General features: G+C 42.7%; 1 protein-coding gene across 3 annotated transcripts in view; it reads left to right on the forward strand.

Moving 5' to 3' along the window:
* Positions 1 to 21,432, forward strand: part of LOC143983769 (cyclic AMP-dependent transcription factor ATF-7-like) — a 192,079-nt gene that overhangs the window by 120,850 nt on the left and 49,797 nt on the right. The window lies entirely within an intron of this gene.

Consider the following 21,432-nt stretch of genomic DNA (forward strand, 5'->3'; position numbering starts at 1 on the left):
TACTACCCTGTAGTCGGCGACCTTGTCCTTGTGCCTCCCCACCTAGCAGAATCTAATCTATGAGATATAACTCATGGAAAGCACAGAATCCTTAACCTTCTCACTGCCTTTAGGGCTTCTGTTTCTCATTGATTTGTGGGACCTTTTAGTAATGAAAGTGTAATTGTGTCACTGGAAGTCAAGAGCAGGTTAAGAATGATATTTTATGATTTGAAAATTCTCATTCGTTTTTCTACTGAAGCCTTAAAGCGGACCTTCAGTCATTTTTTAATCTTTCCCTCTATTAAATCTTCTGCCCTTGTTGTTTTGACTTTGGATAGTAAAACATTTTTTTGCTAGTAAATACCTTATACAGCCTACTTCCTCTTTCGTGTCTGGTCTTAGGACATCATGCACAGCTTTTACTCTCATGAACGTTTGCCAGGAAGGGAGGGGGATGTGTCATAAGAGGGCCGATGAAAGCTGCAGAGCTGGAGGTGTGCCTCTGTGTGTCTATGTAAATCCAGGAAGTAAACAGACAAGAGCTTCAGCTGCCCACAGTTAAAATGGCAGCCGCCAGACTTAGTGGGGGGAGATTTCTGCAGCATATTTGGCAAGTACAGAATCACAGTATATATAAAATAATATGCAAAGTGGTTGGAGGGAAGCTTCAGAATGGCAAAGATGTTTTACTACAAATTATGTGAGCAGACTGCAGCTCCTCTTGTGTAGCTGACTTACATGGGCTTGACAAAATCGGACAAATACCTACCGATATTATAACGTGAACCTAAATTATTTCTAAGGCATAACCTTAGCCTTGTGGCAGCTGCAAGTATGTTCGTCTTTAGATTGATCTTTGGGCCGTTGAATCCCAGGCCCAAACTGTACATGGGATTATTTATTTTTTTTGTCAAGTTGTTGTAAAATTCCAGCCTAAATTTAGCTAGTCTTAAAAATGGCCCTTTCCCTTCCGAACATCTATTCTGACTAACCTGTGTAAAAAAGTTTTATATACTTACCTATTCTCAGTCCTCTCCAGTCACATTCTGTATACAACCTTGGCTTACGATCCTGGTGGATTGAAAGGAACACAGGACCTATTTTGATGATGAGCCTGAGTAGTGCAGCCATCAGAGGTTTTCTGCACTTCAGTATTGCTACTTTTAGACCAGGTTAGATTGAGTTTAATATAGAGTAAACCTGTTGCACAACTATGTAATTTAAAATGAACATGATGTTTAAAGCATAAGCAACTTCTCGTGCAACACTTGAGTTTGGGACCTACCACTTAAACCAACTAGTCCCTCCTTTTTGTCACATAGACCATAGTTGACATAACAATGACTAGTGACGACTTGAACTGTCCTGGGTCAGGTTTGAGCAAGTCTTGGAGGTGAACTTCAAAAGATTTTGAATATCAAACCACATTGAAATCAATGGAAGCGGAATCTGTCTAATTAAAACAGCACATTTTATGGGCTAATAGGCAAGGGGGTGTCAAAAAATAGCATGGGGGTGGGCACTGCCCTGGGCAACATGTACCAATGAAAAAAAAAATATTGCTTCTAGGAGCAGTGATTACATTTTTGACGACAACCCGCAGCACACAACCTGTCCCAACAGTGGTCATCCACTATATAATAGAAGAGGAGGAAATAGTGGTGACATCATTGCTTGGATATTTAAGCAATGATGTAACCTGCTTTATTCCCCACCCATTTGTTTACATGGCCTGGGGATTCCCAACCAAGTTAGTGATTAGGCCAGGTGACGAGAGTGGTTGGTAAGGACGTGACGGGTGCAAGCCCCTCCTGTTTCCTTAGCAGCTCCAAGTAGGATTTAAAAGTGAGAGGTTTGTTTTGATAGAGGTATTCATTTCATGAGTTATGAATATGTGGCAACAAAGTCTATGTAATGAGCGTGCTTCACATAGTCTACATTCATCACCTAGAACTGTGCTTTGCTTGCACCATTATATTACTTTTGACTGATTACTTCTTTTAAATGTTCATGTTCTACAACTTTTACTGAAATCCTGAAGGCACACGGAAGTTCTCTGAATACAATGAGTGACATACCGCCTGAAGGTGCTTCTTCTGTATTAAGAGTCTGTCATCAATCAGTCAGACCTTTCCCAACTGACTTTATCAGTTGTTTTTAGAAGGCGCAGAAGCTTATTTAAAAGGTTATTAGCACAATGAATTACCAGCAGCCAGTCGGCAGTGAATTCTCACTGTTCTGATGACACTAAACTAAAAAAATGAAGTCTGACTGCAGTGGGTTATCATATTTTTTGCATGTTATCCTTGCTTCTTGTGTGTTGGCTTATTGAGTAGTCCCAAATTGCATAGTAAAAGATCAGATTCTTTTTTTCTCTTTAAGGTTTTTTTTTTTACTTTCTTACATCCTAGTAATACAACCATAACTTATCCTCAGTAATATATAGTTCACTAAAATCTTGATCCGTATTGCCATGTAGTTTTCTGCATTTTAATATTTCTGGCAGTGCGGACAATGCCAACAGGGAGAGCCCCTTGCAGTAATTCAAAAGAGCTGTAAAAATCCGGCTTGTAAAGCCGGCCATAGATGGTTCGAATCTTTACTGGTTTAGCAGTGACCGGCCAAGATTCAAGCCATCTATGGGCAGGGTGATTGTACAGCCAGCATGCCAGATATTTATATGTGATTTCTACCAGCGGCCACAGCTGCTACTTATAATCACTGTGTTCTCCTGGTAGGGTCGGCTTCCCGTGCCCACCCCCCACCCCGCCAGAAGCGTACAATAGCTTCGCTGGAGGGATTCCCCCATCAGCACTGACTGGCACTGTGTTTGCAGGAAAGAAAACCACCATCTATGGCCGGTGTTCTGCTGAGGAAGGTCCCCCTGGCGGATGATGATCCCACTGTACCGCGCAGGTGCAGCGATTGTGCAGTACAAACCAAACGGAGCCGCCAAAAATAGCCGAAACACCTGTGAGTCAGCTGTACACAGCGCCTGCGTTCCAACACTGTTGTAAGAGACCACTTTGTAACAGGACCCCTCGTGGGCTCGCTTCGCTCGTCACACTTCAGTCACAGGCCTCGCTTCGCTCGGCATATTTATAATCTAGCTCGATGTCCACTTGGATGGTGGGGCTTGAACCTGGACTCAGTGTGCAGGCACCATGTAGAGCTGACAATCAGATGGTCATCTGCGGTGGCTCCGTAGTCGTTCGTACTGCGCAAGGCCTGCACAGTACAGGGTGGTTATTATCCGCCGGGGTACCTTTTTTGGCAAGACACCGACTTAAATTTAGTTGCTAGAGTAATTCCTGAAGTGTGTAATCAGTTTTGGATGGAGTTTTTAAAATGTTCTTGCATTTATGGTGACTTTGTAATGCCATTCAAAGTCTGAGTCCACGAGCCAGTGGTAGTTTTTGAAAGAGAAGCATATTATCCCTTTAAGTTCTGATGGTGAAAATGTATGTTACATTAGTATTTCTGTGTTGCACAAATTATTCGCTGTCTTCTATGTAGGGGTCGATTATTCGGGGCTGATTTTTTCAAAGTATCGGTATCAGCCTGAAATGTGCCGATATTGCTTCAAGGGGTTGTGCTGCAGGCATCACCCCAGTACCATTCTTTAGAGCGGACGGTCAGCTTTTTAGTAATAACAACCGATGTGGCTAAGCAGCCACTCGGCTGTTATTACAAGCAGCAGGAAGAGACAACCCTCTCTCCCGCTGCCGCTCTGCCCGGGTCCCCTGGCCCACCGGGAGGTCCGAGCGGCTAGCCGGCAAGCATGCGGGCTGGCCAGAGACCCAAACAAAGCCAGAATTGGCTTTGATTGGGTCTCACATATAGTAACCTGAAAGCGATGTCATGATATCACTTCCTGTTTACTGGAGCCTTAAAGGCACCAGTTTTAAAAAATAAAAAGTATTCAAAAATGCAGATCTTGGCATTTTTAATACTTTCAAGAGCAGAGGAGCCGTTTGGGGTCTTATAGACCCCAGACCCCTCCATAAAGAGTACCTGTCACTGCCTATTACTGTCACAAGGGATGTTTACATTCCTTGTGACAGCAATAAAAGTGATATCATTTTTTATTTTTTTAAAGTACAGTGTAAAAATAAAAACTTTAAATGTACAAAATATCAGCACCTGATATCGGCTTTATGCCTGAAAGGCAGCCGAAAAATCTGTATGGGCCCTGAAAAAACTATATCGGTTGACCCCTAATTTTATGTGGAGCAGCCTTTCTGAAGATGACCTGGTAGAATTTCAAACAGATATTCTTGGAAGAAGAATGTTCTAAGAAAGGTGTTTTTTTTTTTTCAGTTTTTTTTTTCTTTAGTGCTTAGTGGGTTAAATCGGCATTCGTTTTCAACGATTTCAAGCAGTTTGGAAATATTTTATCAAATTATTTTTGTTTGTTAAAATCCATTCATTCCATAATCAAATGATAAAAACAAACATTTTTTTAAATGACAAACATTCCGATTTTTTGTCAGAATTTTCCAAAAACTTTTCCTAAGAATTTTCATTTGAAATTCTATCCATCATACCATGTAGATAAAACAACTTTTAGCAGAGGTTCCCTGAGGTCTGAAACTAATTTCAAGGTTTTTTCTTAGGGTAGAAAATTGAGAAGGCTGGTGTTGAGGATCACTGTTGGCTCTAACACCAGCTGCTGCCTGGCATGCTTCCTTGACAAGCCTCTACACATCCCTGTGGCATCTATTAAACACCTCACACCAGCTGAAAACCGCCTAGTACCCTGAATGCACTTGCCTAACCCATAACGCTATTAAAATCACTTTTATCTAAATGATCTAGACTGTTTTATAGTATTGGAAGGTTCCTTGTTATAATAGAAATGCAGCTGTCAACATGCTGCCAAGTCTGATCAGTTAGCAGGTCAATTTGCATACATCAGCCACACAGAATGCGGACAGTCTTTTAAAGCTGGCCATAGATGGTGCAATTTTCTTTCCTGAAAAAAAGCTCTCGATTACCCTATCAACACAGTGTTGATGGGGGAATCGCTCCTGCAGAGCTATTGTTTTCTCCCACACAGGGAAAGCCATTCCAGCCGGACACAGTACTATTTCTAGCGGCTGTAGTCCCTGGCAGTAATCGCATGCAAAATCCGACAGGCTGGTTGTACACAGGTTAATCAGCCGGCCCATACATGCTTCAAATCTCGGCCAATGTCTGCTGAACCGGTTGAGATTCATAATGATTGGGATGTCCAGCTTAAAGCAGTCATAAACCATGGAGGTTGAAAAAAATACACCTGCAAGGCAGTGGCATATTGTGCTAGTATGCATTGCATAAAAAGAAAATTCAACTTTTCTTCCCCCAAAACAGATACATTGTTTATGTAAATTAATCACAACCCCGCTGTCAGTTTGTGTGTAACTTACCTCCTTTAGCTGTATACAGCAGGTTTCTATGTCTGTGATGTCACTCCTCCGCCTGGCTGAATTTCTGGGTTTTCAGACCTCCTGTTCCCTCCCTTTTGCAGTCCTGATACTACATGTCACATGGCCTCTGTAGCTTCAAGATGGGCTATGGAAGTCACTTGTACCAGTTCTGGGAGTTGATGTGAGTGGGTCCTAGGCTTACTGTAGGTGTTTCTGGGCCTTCATTGGGTGGTAAAAGGTGTAAATGTGTCATTCCTGTCTTGTAGCATGCCAAAGAATAATGGCTTACTGCAAGACTACAGAAGAAGAGCTATGGGAGGTAATTATGAAGGTTTCCTTCATATGCAAATGCATCACTTCACAGAGAGCAGGGCTCTGGGAGGGTGGGATCTGAGGGGTGGATACTGGTTGACATATTTAACTGGGCAGAATTGATTTCTAATTGTGATCCATGCAATCCTGCCCAGCAGCAGCACAGCTAGCTTTCAGAACAGGCTGTACATGAAGAGGTCTCCTCCTTGAGTAATGCTGTGATCTGTGAGGTGGGACTTGGGAGGTTTGGACTCTTCCTGCAGATGTGACTGTACGGTACTGAATGCTAATAAGGATGTATTTAATCCAGGGCTTGACAAATTTGCTTGGAATCTAGGAGCCAGCTTAAAAAGTCGGCGATCCGGACCTGTCCCTGGCCTGACATGGAGACGAGTGAGGGGAAGATAGCGCCGCAGCCACCCCCCCCCCCCTTTTTTTTTTCCTTAATTAAAATTTTTATTTTTTTTTTACTTTTTACAAAAAAAATAAAAATTATATACCGTATTTTTCGGACTATAAGGCGCACGTAAAAGCCTAAATTTTCTCACAAAATCGACCGTGCGCCTTATAATCCGGTGCGCCTTATATATGACCTGTTGACATCGCTGGAGTTCTTTGGTTAATGCACCCGGAACACCGAATTCGTTTTCTTCACTTGGGCTTTAACAGTATCTGTCAGATGGGCGCGCATGGAGTCACAGATCAATAGGGATGGAGATTCGTGGAAAAAGCCACCCGGTCTCTTACCGTAAACCGACGTACCGTAAACCTCTCTCAGGTTGTTCTACTGCGTGACTGATAGCGATGAGTTTGAAATCCGCTTCGTAAGCATGTCTCTTAACAGGAGCCATTTTTGGGGCAGCGGGTATACCGTAGAAAATGAACGAATGAAAGCGCACACCTCCTGACTAAGATGGCCGTAATGCCCAATCCAAGCAGTGCAGCTTCGTGGGCATTACGGCCATCTTAGTCAGGAGGTGTGCGCATTCATTCGTTCATTTTCTATGGTATACCCGCTGCCCCAAAAATGGCTCCTGTTAAGAGACATGCTTATGATGCGGATTTCAAACTGAAGGCTATCAGTCATGCAGTAGAGCATGGAAATAGAGTAGCTGCGAGAGAATTCAACATTAATGAATCAATGGTACGGAAGTGGAGGAAGCAAGAAGATGCCCTGCGCCAGGTAAAGAAGACCAAACTGAGTTTCCGAGGAAACAAAGCAAGATGGCCACAGTTGGAGGACAAAATTGAACAGTGGGTTATTGAACAGAGAACCGCAGGTAGAAGTGTCTCTACTGTCTCTATTCGACTCAAAGCAACAGCGATCGCACGCGACATGGAGATCAACGACTTTCGAGGAGGTCCCTCTTGGTGTTTCCGTTTCATGAAAAGGCGGAATCTCTCTATCCGCACAAGAACCACTATGTCACAGCAACTGCCAAAGGATTACGAAGAAAAGCTGGCCATTTTCCATACCTACTGCAAGAACAAGATCAATGAACAGAAAATCCGACCAGAGCACATCACCAACATGGACGAGGTCCCCCTTACCTTTGATATCCCTGTAAACCGTACTGTCGAGAGAACAGGGACCAGTACGGTATCTATACGCACTACAGGAAACGAGAAGTCATCCTTCACTGTAGTTCTCGGTTGCCAGGCTAATGGCCAGAAACTACCACCCATGGTAATTTTCAAGAGGAAGACTCTGCCAAAAGAAAAGTTTCCGGTTGGCATCATCATCAAGGCTAACCCGAAGGGCTGGATGGACGAGGAGAAGATGAGTGAGTGGCTGAGAGAGGTTTACGTCAAGAGACCGGGTGGCTTTTTCCACGAATCTCCATCCCTATTGGTCTGTGACTCCATGCGCGCCTATCTGACAGATACTGTCAAAGCCCAAGTGAAGAAAACTAATTCGGTGCTTGCCATCATTCCGGGTGGATTAACCAAAGAACTGCAGCCACTAGATATAGGTGTCAACAGGTCATTTAAAGTTAAATTGCGAGCTGCGTGGGAGCATTGGATGACAGAAGGCGAACACACATTCACCAACACAGGGAGGCAACGCCGGGCGAGTTACGCCACTATCTGCCAGTGGATCGTGGATGCCTGGGCGAAGGTATCAGTCACCAGTGTAATCCGAGCTTTCAAGAAGTCCGGAATTATCACTGAACAGCTAAGTACCGGTACCGATGACAGCAACGAGACTGACTCGGATACTGATGAGAATGATGAGAGGGATACGGGCGTGCTTGATGCCGAAATTGCCCAATTGTTAAACTCAGACACTGAAGATGAAGAATTTGATGGATTTGCGGGAGAAGAATAAAGTGAAAAAGTGAGTGTCTGGTTTTGTACGGTATTCACCGGTAACTGAACAGTGTTAAGTTATTGAAGAATAAAGTGAAAAAGTGAGTGTCTGGTTTTGTATTTAATTGAACAGTGTTAAGAGTTATTGTTATAGACCATTTTATGGTTATTGCTAAAGAGTTGAATAAAATTTGACTTACAGTACCGCATCCGAGTTGTGTTTCATTAAATGCGCCTTATAATCCAGTGCGCCTTATAGTCCGATGCGCCTTATATATGGAAATATCCATTATATCAGCCGGTCGTTGCTAGTGCGCCTTATAATCCGGTGCGCCTTATCGTCCGAAAAATACGGTATATATATATATATATATATATATATATATATATATATATATAAATAAATTAATAATATATATATAATATAATGAGAAGCCATTTACCAGCCACCACACTCACCGTTGGGCAAAAGGCGCCAGATGACGCCCGCAATCACTTCCTTCTCTTCACTTTGGGAAGGAAATGGGCGGGCAGTGAAAAACAGGCAGGGGAGCTTCACTCCATTAGGAATTAGCATTATTGGAATAGGGTGTAATTTCTACATCCACCACAAGATGGCGCCAGACTACCGAAAGATTTTAGAAGGCCACAAAGCCGCGGCCTCAATTACTGGCCGGCGTGGCCCTATGCAATTGCGCGGCGGAGTTCGGGGTCCAAATGGAGACGGGATACCCCAGCAGCGTTGCCCCAGTCGCCAGGACACGAATTCTAGGCGCAAATGCGACCAGGCGCCCGGGGTTTGTCGAGCCCTGATTTAATCCTACCCACCATCAGAACTGTGAAAGGAAGTTAGATCATTTGCAGAGTCTGAAAGACTATAAAGAGGTGTGTTAGACTCTGGGAACTACAGGAGGTGGCTGTGGAAGGAACAGTCTATCAGTAGGATATACAGTGTGTCACATGATACAAAGCCTCAACTAAACCCAGAATATTAGGGGGTCTGCAGACAACAGAGCAACATGGTATAGAGCAGTGTTTCTCAACCTTTTTAGTCAAGGCACCCTTTAAAATGATGCACAATCTCGAGGCACCCCGTTCTAAAATGTTAAAAACTAAACTACTCGTTTTCCATAATGCAGCAACATCCACACACGTGGCACATCCAACATTAGAGGTGATTTGTTCTTCCACAGAAAATACACCTTTGCATACTGTTACTGACTAGTATTCCAATGTTTCTCTCCTTGCTTCTCTTTCTCACACAGCTAATGTGACCCAGTGCTGATTAGCAATGGAGGGCCAAACAAGGATGCCCTCAATGTTCTCCATATCAACCAATGAGGTCATTGTTAGGACGCCAGCAGCAGGAAGGTTGTAATGGTACACAATGAAAACCTATGGCTTTGTGTAACTAAAAGGCAGGGATCCACCTGCTGGCTTCTATAAACATTTTGGGCAATTTTTAGGCATTTTGCCAAGGCATCCCTGAAGAAACCTGAAGGCACCCTGGTTGGAAAAAGACTGGTACAGAGGCATGATCTATGCTGGGATTGATCATTTCATTCAGTTCTAATGAAAGGAAAGTTGAAATTAAGCTTTAAAGTCAAAACCAAAAATGTAATACATTGCAGCTTACTAGCCATTAAATGTGGTGGCTGCATCAGTTATTTCTTTTTTTAAGGCTTTTCCCTCCTATGTTTTTACCTGGTGATTTGACCAGTAACAAATCTTCTGTATTAGAGTAATAGACTTGCTGGCTGGATCACCAGATAAAAAAAAAAAAAAAAAAACTACTGCAGCCATTATATCAAAGCATTGGTAAGCTGCAGTAAAATGTTTGCTTTTGGGTTTCAGCCTAGGTTCAGGTTGATGCGATTTGACGTGGCATTCCAAATCGACAGCTATTGCCGGCAATGGCACAGTCTGAATCGGTACAACGCTGTCTTTGCACCGATTCAAAAAAGTAGTTTCTGCACTACTTTTGGCGACTTTGGGTGCAATTTCAATAGGCATCTGTGCAGGAACCCCATCAAGGATGGCCATGAAATTGCCCCCGAAGTCGGACTGGCATGCGGGTATGAAATCATGTGAATTCAGCTGAACTTGCACATTTTCAATCCCACTGTCAGTGTGAACCTAGGCTTATACTGCTTTAATTGTCCAATCTTCCCCTTTGGCTGAAATCACAACCAAAGCAAGTTGCCAGTAGTTCCTTTTTTTTTAATGGAGGAAAGGAAACATATCAGTATGCAAATGCCAGTAACATAAACAGCAAAGTCAGTTTTGGAACATAATGACAGGTTTTACAGCTTTAGCAACAACTGCATGGACAGGCAAAGCCCTCACTGCCTATGTTCAAGAGGAGTTCTACATGGGCACTGATCATTCCAGAAGCAAGGAAAGTCTTCTGCATGTACAGGAGATCGCTGTCTATCAACCAGGATATGGGGGAAAATGGTAGATCGGACTTTTCTTTTATTTTTTTTTATTTTTTTTTTAACCTATTTAGCATGCATTGTATTAAAAAGCCTACCTGTAAAAAACTATTCTGTTAATACTTTCTGAAACTCCTTTAAATTGTATTATTAAACCACCCTGTTTTTTTAATGATTCATTGCAAGCTGCATGAACAGTCATGTCTGCGCTAATAAAGATACACTTGACCTCCATTATCACAACAGCTTTCATGAGAGTTGTCTGTAGTGCCCCACAGCAAACCGCTTCATACCTGCATTGGTAAATGGCACTTGTAGAAAGGCATTTGAAATCTGGTTTATTTAGGTGAATACAGACTATTGAAAAATCGTTTGGATAAATAAGGCTAAGTTGCTGTTCTTTATACTGTATATTGATTTCTGCAGTCAGCTTATTATAAAGTGAACCTCTGCCCAGAAAATGCACACTAAAGTATTTACATATTGTGCACAAGCAATAAAACAAACATCTGTATATTTAAACCAAAAATTATTTAATTTACCACAGCTTAAATATCCTTTAGGGCTCGTTCACACCATACATGAAAACTGATGGAAAAACCGCACATTTTTCATGCGTGTCAGTGATGTCTCTGTTCACACACTTTTCATAAAAAATTTGCATGTGATACCCGTGTTGTGGTGTGAACAGGGCACATAGAGAACAATTGTTTTTTTTGGTGTCCTTGCAGAGTGTTGAAAATGACGTTTCTGCACATGGTGTGAACGAGGTCTAAATGTGTTGGCTGCGGTTTTTATCTTTTTTCATTTCCCCCACCCTTTATTTTTACCTGGTGATCTGACTAGTAACACACTTCCTGTTTAAAGCGTCTCCACGTCCCTGAAGGAGCAGCATAGACACCAATGGACAGCAGCTTTGCCAATCTTGAGAGATGGTATTGTTAGATGCTCTAGCAGATTTAGATGGACTTAACCAACAAATTAAAGGCAAACTCCAGCTAACACTTTTACAAGCTGAAGTTTAAAGATTCCCTACAGCTTTAGTCACATCACTTACCTGTAATGAATTATGTCCCACGTTGGGCGGGCAGCTGGATCCTGAGGAAATCTTCTGGTTTTTGAATGGTTGGCATGCCCTGCAGTGGTTAACAGCTTCAGGGCTTTAGGCAGAACAGCAGTACAGATAATCCTCCTTCATTGAAAAACGTTTTTCATTGATTAAACAGCTTGTAAACACAGTCTGTGAATGGGGGAGACTTCAAGTCTGGGCTCTGGCTGGGCCACTCAAGGGCATTCACAGAGTTGTCCCATAGCCACTCCTTTATTATCATGGCTTAGGGTCTTTGTCCTGTTGAAAGATGAACCTTCACCCCAGTCTGAGGTCCAGAGCGCTCTGGAGCAGGTTTTCATCAAGGATGTCTCTGTACATTGCTGCATTTATCTTTCCCTGCCTGGTTTCCTTCCATACATGATGCTTGCCATTCAGGCAAGAGTTCGATCTTTGTTTCATCAGACCAGAGAATTTTGTTTCTCATGGTCTGGTAGTCCTCTAGGCGAGCTGTCATGTGCCTTTTTCTGAGAAGTGGCTTCCGTCTGGCCACTCTACCATACAGGCCTAATTGGTGGCGTGGAGAGAGATGGTTGTTCTTCTGGTAGGTTCTTCTGGTCAGTTCTCCTCTCCAGAGAAAAACGTGGACCTCTGTCAGAGTGACCATCGGGTTCTTGGTCATCTCCCTAAGGCCCTTCTCCCTCTATTGCCTAGTTTGGCCGGGTGGCTCACTCTAGGAAGAGTCCTGGTGGCTCCAAACGTCTTCTGTTTACGGATGATGGAGGCCACTGTGCTCATTGGGAAGAAATTTTTCTGTACCCTTCCCCAGATCTGTGCCTCGATACAGTCCTGTTGCGGAGGTCTACAGACAATTCCTTGGACTTCATGGCTTGGTTTTGTGCTCTGACATGCACTGCACACAGTGGGACCTTATTTAGACAGGGTTGTGCCTTTCCAAATCATTTCCAATCAATTGTATTTACCACAGGTGGATTCCAGTCAAGTAGTAGAAACATTGCAAGGATGATCAATGAAAACAGGTTGCACCTAAACCCAATTGTGTTTTATGGCAAAGGCTGCAAATACTTATATACAAGTGATTGTTTTTATTCATAATAAATTTGAAAAGATTGGTAACAAATTTTGAAAAAAATTTGGAAAACATGAAGTGCTTTGAATACTTTCCGGATGCACTGTATAGATATATTACACTCTTTACTAGTATAACAGCGAGATTAGACAGTGAGTTGTACTTAGAGCTGGTGAAACAAAGGATACACAGAGATTGTTGCTATAGGGCCCATTCCCGGCAGAAATACACTTCAGTGTAATTTAATTCTCATGCTTTGCACTGTTGTCTAGTCTGCAAGAGATATTTATATTCTTCACTGACAGTTCTTTGCATAGTGTGACCTTGGATATGTATAATCCTGTGTAGGAGCAGGTGATTGCGGCTTCATACTGCCAGCTTGTTTTTGGTGCATGCAATGCCTGCACAATTCTGCTATTGCTGGGAGACTTCATCGTGCTGCAGTGATTTGTGCAGAGGTTAACACAATCTATGCTCATTCATGCATAGAAGAAAGCAGACAACACCATATATATGGGTCAGGATCCATTTTTTTGTTATGCTTTTGGTTCCAGTATGTAGTCTCAGATCTCTTAAAGTGGTAGTAAACTCCCCCGGTCAGCTCAGTAGCATTTAAATCACCACAATATGAATTATTATTCGGTGCCTTTTAACTTTTTTTTAGGTGTGCCGTTTAGGAGAGATTGTCCTCTCCTTTTTTTGATGATATCACCCACGCATGTGCACTGGAATCTCGATTGATTGCCCAGAGTGTGCCATCAATCTGTAGAGATGTGTGCCGTGTTTATGTCAGCATTACTCCTCGGCATTTGAGAGCGTGGACTGTCATCAGTTCAGGCTTGGTTTTAGTTTATCGCGCATGCCCGAGATTAATGCATATGACAGGGAAGAAATTTGGGTTGGGGAAGGCAGCGGAGGTTTCTGCAAATATTGCGCCGGCTTGGGGTGGGACGGGCTACAAAAAAAAAAACTGCAGAAATTGTAGGGAGACGCTCTAGCTTATCCCTAAAATGTATTGAATTCTGGTATTAAGCTTTTACTGAATTGGTTGCATTGAATTTAAGACTTGTGTTTTCTTCAACCTATGTAACTTGGTGTACCAAAATACACACAAATTTACATTTTTCAGGCTTTTACAGCCTGTTTACTTATCTGTCTTCCAGTTGCAAAAATACCCAGTGACCCTGCCATTTTATATACTGCACTCCTTCTTCCTGCAGAGTGCTGTGAACATTTTCCACAGGTCTGATCTCAAACTAGTTCTAGTAGACATGCACAAGACTCCATGCAGAACCAAGCCTGCAGTTCTCTGATCAGCTTGTGACTTCCAGCTTGATGGGGCGGGGGGATTTCCGTCATCCCTGTATCTCCACATACAGCACAAGAATACATCTGGGGTCTCCATAAAGTGGAAGAGCTGTTTGGATCTGTGACATAAGCTGAGGCCACTGAAAGCATTCTTTTTTTGTTTTTGTTTTTTGTTCTGTGCGCGTCCATGTATGTGCTGGTGTTGGGTCTACTAGTTTTGTTTAATTTATTGCCATTTCCATACAGGACTGAATCTGGCACTGCCATTTCAACTGAAGAACTGAAAGCCAGTGTTTTGAAATAGCTACCACTAAGAATTTTTTTGTAATATAAAATAAATATCAATTGCTTTGAACTATAAAAACATCTTCTTTACCCCATTTTTTTATTTGCCCAATATTCTTGCTGGCATTGAATGGGTTAACTTGCTGACACTCTGCTGAGTCACTGCTGTGCCGTGGATTGGTCTGGGAATTGGATGATTCATAATTACTGATCACATTAGTACCTGATTTGTGCCTCTGGCTGTAAGTGAATCTGTGTAGCTACTCTGCTCTCCGCTCAGGAAATGTGAGTCATAGACAAGCTATGACCTAGAGGCACCAGTACTTTTCTTAGAGCCTCAGATAAAGAGCAGGCTTGGAGTTTAGGATCTCTGTGTTAGGAAGGGATCACATGTATGTAGCCCGAAAAGCCAGCCGGAAGGTCTTTGAATACACATGCTTGCATATTACATAATAACGAAAAAACAGGAATGGCACAACAATTCTTTCATTCCTGCTGAACTTGAAAGATCCGCATATATTAAAGTTCATCTTAAGTCTAACTTTTTTTTTTTTTTTTTTAAGTATAAATTGAGTTTTCTTAGACACTGGAACAAATTTCCTCATGAGATTATTTCTATTCCTTTTTTGTTGATAACTCAAAATGTTGAAATTTCCCTGACCATCAGTCACAAGGGTAGTGGTCATCAGGACAGACAGGCAGGATGAGGTTCTAACTCCTCATTACTCCATGCAAAACTAAAGAAAAAACATTTGCTTTTCAAATTTAAGAGAAAATTGCATATTGCGTTGTGACATGAAAAACTGTTACATGTGAAATTCTTTCACACACAGGAGTTTTCCAACATGTTGAAAAATCTGTATAGAGTAGAAACCCATTTTCATGGGTTATACTCATTCCTTGGTGTACTAATTTAATTAGCAATGGAACCAACAAATGAATGAGGGGACTTTGAAGTACCCCAGAGAACATGGATTAGTGATGAGCCACATTGATATGTTGAGGGTAGGTTAGTATAAGATCACGTTTCATAATTTAAAAAATGACAGTGAAAATGTAATGACAGCAGGCCTATAAAAGAGACTGACAGGTAAAATCTAAAATACATTTTACCTATTCCTACTTCTTGCTTTTGGATGTAAATTTGGAAGTACCAGTAGAAGTAATTCTTTACAGAGCTTTAGACATGTGTGGCATCCTGCTTTAGTTTGTTGCTTACATCAACTAGCCTTTAAACACAACCCAGTTCCATCTGACATTGACGTCTGCCCAGTATATTAATTGGACATCTGTGCACCTTCTGGGAACTTTAACCTTCAGAACAGACACTTGTGCAGTTATGCAACACCAGAGAAATCATTTCCAATGGCACAGTGGAATGTTTATGGTCTCACATGCAACGAATTCATTCCCGTGTAAGCATATGAAAGATCCATGGAATCGGTAATCGCATAATCTCATTTACCTCCGTGCATTGTCTCAAATTGTAAGTTCATTCCATTTCAAGTTTTGGGCTTTGATTATCATGACTAACCTCTGCATACAGGTGGGTGACATTGTACAATATTTCATTCAATTACACTACATTTCTGTACTGCTTTACATTCAACACACTTCTGAGTACAGACTGTTATGAATGCACAGTATATCTGTATCATACTCTGTGTATGTATGTACCTCAAAAATTCAACAACTAGATCCTGACAGTCACATGATGGAAGGCATAGGGCGTGACCAGTGGTATACGTCTCCATCGGGTTTTGGCTACTATTGAGTTCTGAGTCAGGATGGGAGCTTGCATGCTGTTCTGGCGCCATCTTGTGTTCTAGCAGTGCCAGTGAGGCTCAAGGACAAGTGAGTTATACTGGCGCTTGTTTCAGATGTGTTTTTAGATGGTGCTTTTATGCACATATCAAATGTAAGTCTGTTTTTAGTATTTATTTTTCGGCATTTAATAAAATGTGCTTACAATATTAGATTTATATGTGCATGTGTGTACATTTGTGACCCATGGTGCATTGAATTTCTCCTTTTCCCGGAGATAAGAGGTGAATATGTGATCAGACTTAATAGATAACTTAAATAGCTGATTGTGTGTTTCACCTTCTGTAATAGAAAGGTCAATTCTATCTGATGATTTTTTCCTGCCACATGGTGTTTGGAATCTTTGGGTGGTTTGACACATTGGGAAGTGCAGTTTTAAAATTCGTGTTTCTGTTTGAAGATTTTTCATGTACATGGGAGTTTTCTCACTTTTTTAATTTTTTTTAATTAATTTTATCTTTTCATGTCTGTTATGCTGTAAAATTGCTGGTGGTATTTGTATTGTTATGGTTGCATATTTATTTCTTATGGAGTGCATTGCATTGGATTTTTGAGTATTCAATAGTTTTAAAATTATAGCTTTCTATTACAAAGGTTCACACTTAATAAAAAAAAAAAAAAAAAAATATATATATATATATATATATATATATATATATATATATATATATATATATATATATATAATATGAATTATTGTTGTCACTTTTTTATGTGTGTGTGTGTGTGTGCGTGCTTACAGGCAGTCCCTGGGTTACAAACAAGATAGGGACTGTAGGTTCCGCTCATCTGATCCCTCCCCCCTTCTGGTGCCACAATCGGCACCTTTCAGGGGGGAGGGGGGTGCAGTTACCTGGATAATCCAGGTATCTGCACCCACTTCCGGGACAAGACCGCCGCAGATGCCCCACCCCCCCACCCCCGTTGTGTTTTGGGAAACGCACAGTTCCCAGGACACAGCGGGGACCAGCAGAGACGCGCAGCGCGACTTGCGCATGCGCAGTAGGGAACCGGGCAGTGAAGCCGCAATGCTTCACTTCCCGATTCCCTGACAGAGGATGGCGGCGGGGGCAGCGGAGAGATGAGCTCGTCATCTGCCGCCGACATCGTTGGACTCTGGGACAGGTAAGTGTGAATTTATTAAAAGTCAGCACATGCAATATTTGTAGCTGCTGGATTTTAATATTTTTTTTAAAGGTGCAGAACCACTTTAAGTTGAATCTGTTTGTAAATCGGAACAGGCACATTTTTTAAGTGTAACTCCAGCCAAAAAAACAACTTTTAAGCTTTTTGGATAGCATAGGGAATGGTTAGCACCCCTGTAATGTTTGTTTTGCTGTCTGTGCCCCTGTACAGAAGATTTCACCTCACTTTCTGTCCCAATGACGATTGGATTTTGAAAATTTTGCGTTGTTGTGGAAATGAGGATTAGTGATAAAGCATCAGTGGAGACACCTTTTACCCATATTAACTTTTCCAGGAGAGAATTTCTCTTCCTAGGGGTAGATTTCCTCTCACTTCCTGTTGTCTCCTTCCGTTTGTAAGTAGGAGTCATTTGTAAGTCAGATGTTTGTTACCTGGGGACTGCCTGTATTTATATTTATATATATATATATATATATTTTTTTTTTATTAAACCTTTTTGATTGAAGGTCTTCCTGATTGGGGTCGCCCTTTGTGGATGGTTGTAAGTGTCCTCTTTTGAGCATCCCATGTGTAGATACCATTAGTATTTTCAGCATCTGCAACTGATCATGGCAGATCTTTAGTTGAGCAATGGTGAAGCTGAAAACGCAGACTTTGTAGCTTTGTTGCGAAGCTGAATACCAGTTTTATTTTTTTTTTAGAGAAACTACACATCCATTTTCACCATGCATTATGTCTTCATGGGCTTTTTCTTGTGTGTTTTGATTGCAGTCCAAGTATGTTTTAGAAATTATATTTAATATTAATATTGGTTTGTTGTATCTTTATCAGTTCAGCAAAGTGACCATTTGCTGAACAAGAGACTTGCCACCTTTTTATAGGTCGCTGTGCTAGAGAAGGCCACAGCTGGATTAGTGTACATTTTACACCAGCTCAGCATTTCCCATTCATTAAATTCCTCCTGCAGCCACATAAATGCCAGTGCCTGTTCTTGGATGGGACCCACTTCTAGTTTGTGTGTGGCTACATGTGTACCTAATCCTTGTAGTTTTCATTTCCTTTTTCTACAATTCCTGCAGCATGAACAAGAATGGATCTCTCCCTGGGTCTCATCCACCACCCCTCCTTCGCAGACCCAACACACACTCCTTCAGCCCAGAGGAAGTGGAGGAGCATGGCTGTGTGATTGTATGTGTGCAGTAATCCCATCGCTCTCATGTTTCCGCAGGTTGTGCGTGCCAGGCCCAGACACCGCTTCCAGGGGCCTTATTTTCCTAGGGTTGTATTTGGCACAAAAAGCATGGGACATGAGGGGGATGGGGGGGGGGTTGCCCTTTATACACTTTTCCTGGCTGTTGGAATGCAGCTCTCAGCTGTTTGCAGAACTCCCCTTATTCTGTTCCTTACTCTCTACTTATTATTATTATACAGGATTTCTATAGCGCCAACACTTTGCGCAGCACTTTACAACATGAGGGCAAACAGTACAGCTACAATACAATTCAATACAGGAGGAATCAGGGCCCTGCTCCTTGGAGCAACTTATTTACTAATTCAGTTTCTCTGTTCCCTGCAGACGCAAAACAAAATGCGATGTGCAAGCAAGAGTAGGTTTGAGAGATCCTGAACTTAAAAATAATCTTGGATTTTCTGGGGATAATTCTGAACATTTATTAAAGAAGTCCAGCCTGAGCTTTTTAGGCTAGGCTTCTCCACTGGGTCATAGGAGTGTAATTTGCTTTGCATTCCTGTGACCCGTTTTCAGCAGAGAGCGTTCTGAAGTCCGTTCTCTGCTGACATCACTGAAATCCGTTGAGGCACCGCGTCATCCCACCTTAGGAAGTCTGCATCTGCCAGCTGCCTGGAGTGATGGCCATCTGAGACAGCCGCTCCCCACCCCTCCACAGCTCAGCACTCCAATGAGTGTGGAGGAGCAATGCAGGAGAGATGCTGACTGACAGTCAGCAGCTCTCCTCTCGGGGAGCTGAGAGAACCAAGCCATCGATGGTGCTCGGTTCTCAGTGTAGAGATGGCGGGGGACAGATGAAACATCAGTCTGAAGCTGCATATGATTAGGGGGAAAAAAACAAACCTACTTCTCTTTTAACAAACCTTTCTAAAAAATGGATTGACAGAGGGTGCAAGCCATTCTTGGCACATTGACCCATGCAAAGAGGAGGAGCTGTTCAATTTCCAGCTCCAGAATATTTATTTTTGTGATTTTTAAAAAGTGGGGGAGAATTAGAATGTCTGTCTGTTTTTTTGTTTTATGGAGTTTAAAAAAAAATTAATACAGGACAAAAAATTGGGTTATTGGTGGTCAGTAAGATGCAGACAGCAGTAAGCCCCGGTTAACACTATGCGTTTGGGGGGAACCAGATGTGGTTTTGAACAGGAATCGCACCGCATTTCTGTTCAAATCACATGAATATCTTCAGCAGTGCGATTTAAACCATTATTCTGTAGTGCTCAAATCGCACCAAAAATGTGCAGGACCCTTTATTTGGCCACACCAGAATCAGATTGCATGGGTGTTCACATCAGATTCTGCAACTCACACTGCATTTTGTAAACCAATTTCGGGGTGTCGGTAACATACACACCTGCGTCGATTTGCATGAATGGGGTGCGATTACAATGCGGTGTGGAATCCGCACAGAACTCGCTTCAGAATCACAGAACACAAGTGTGAACCGGGGCCTAATACCATGAGAGAAGATCTAGCCTTCCCCCACTCGAAGAACAAAAGGAGGTAGATTTACTAAAATTTCTAGAGTGCAAAATCTGGTGCAGCTCTGCATGGCAGCCAATCAACTTCTAACTTCAGCTTGTTCAATTAAGTTTTGATGAAAAAAATGAAAGCTGATTGGTTTCTATGCAGAGCTGCACCAGATTTTGTCTCTCCGGTTTTAGTAAATCTACCCCTAGGCTGTTTTATTGCTCCCTGTCCCCATCAGTTGTTGCTCCTCTGACTCTCCATCATTAAACCAGAAAGCTTTGACTGCCACTGATATCACCAGTGACACTAATACAGTGATAAGTGCTAATAATATACACTGTCACTGTACAAATGACACTGGTTGGGAAGAGGTTAATAAAGCGGAGGTCCACCCTAAAGTGGACCTTCCGCTCATTGGAATCCTCTCCTCCGGCGCCACAATTGGCACCTTTCAGGGGGGAGGGGGGTGCAGGTACCTGTACAGTACCCACTTCCGGCGTAGATTCTGCAGAAGCTACGCCCCTTTCCGCAGAAGGTCCCCCGCTGCCTGCCGAAAGGCTCCCCTTCCTGATTCCCATACCCAAGATGGCGGCGGCAGCACCCGAGAGACGATCGAGAGATCGGCTTCGGGTGCCGACATCGTGGGCGCGCTGGGCGGGTAAGTGTCATTATTAAAGAGGAAGTAAACCCTTCCAAACAACTTGGACCTATAGGTAAGCCTAGATTAAGGCTTACCTGTAGGTCCAAGCAATATCTCCTAAACCTATATGGTTTAGGAGATATTTGCCCGAAAATGGGCACCGCTGTCTACGGCGCATGCGCCGTAGACAGCGGCGCGCAGGCGCACTAAATGCGGCAAATCCAAGAATGGATTTGCCAAATTTGTCGACTCCCGTGCGCATGCGCGGGAGTGACGTCATCGCGGCTTCGCCGTATGACAGCGGCGGAGCTGCGAGGCGCGACTCCCGTGCGCATGCGCGGGAGTGACGTCATCGCGGTTGCGCCGCTGTGATTCGTCGGAGCTGCGAGACGCCACAAGCAACATGGATGCGGCGGACTACAGGGATCAGCGGCGACTTCGCTGGCTCCTGTGTCAGGTAAGTGACACATAATGAGCTACTATGCGATGCATAGTAGTCCATTATGCTTTACCTTTGCAGGGAAAAAAAGAGGAAGTAAACCCATCAGGGTTTACTTCCTCTTTAAAGTCAGTAGCTGCAGTATTTGTAGCTGCTGGCTTTTAAAAAAAAAAAACGACGGACTCCCGCTTTAACGTCTAGGGCGATCAAGGGGTTAAATGTGTGCCTGACAATGTTTAATGTGTGCACTGTTTGATGCTTTAGCTAAGCAATGTGCTAGAAAAAACGGTCTATTGCTGCTGTCTGTAGAGAGCCCTGTGTTGTTTACAAACACAGGTCTCTCTTCTGTCATTTGCTCAGCTGATCAGCAGGTGAAAGCCATAAATCATCGGCTGATCGCCTTGTGCTGCAGCGAATGATAGCAGAATCTTCTGGGGACCTGGGGGAAAGCTGCAACGTACAGGTATGTTATTGTGCCGACCTGCT

This window comes from Lithobates pipiens, unplaced genomic scaffold, assembly GCF_037356315.1.
Source record: "Lithobates pipiens isolate NorthernLeopardFrog02 unplaced genomic scaffold, aLitPip1_a1.2 Scaffold_16, whole genome shotgun sequence".
NCBI classification, from domain to species: Eukaryota; Metazoa; Chordata; class Amphibia; order Anura; family Ranidae; genus Lithobates; species Lithobates pipiens.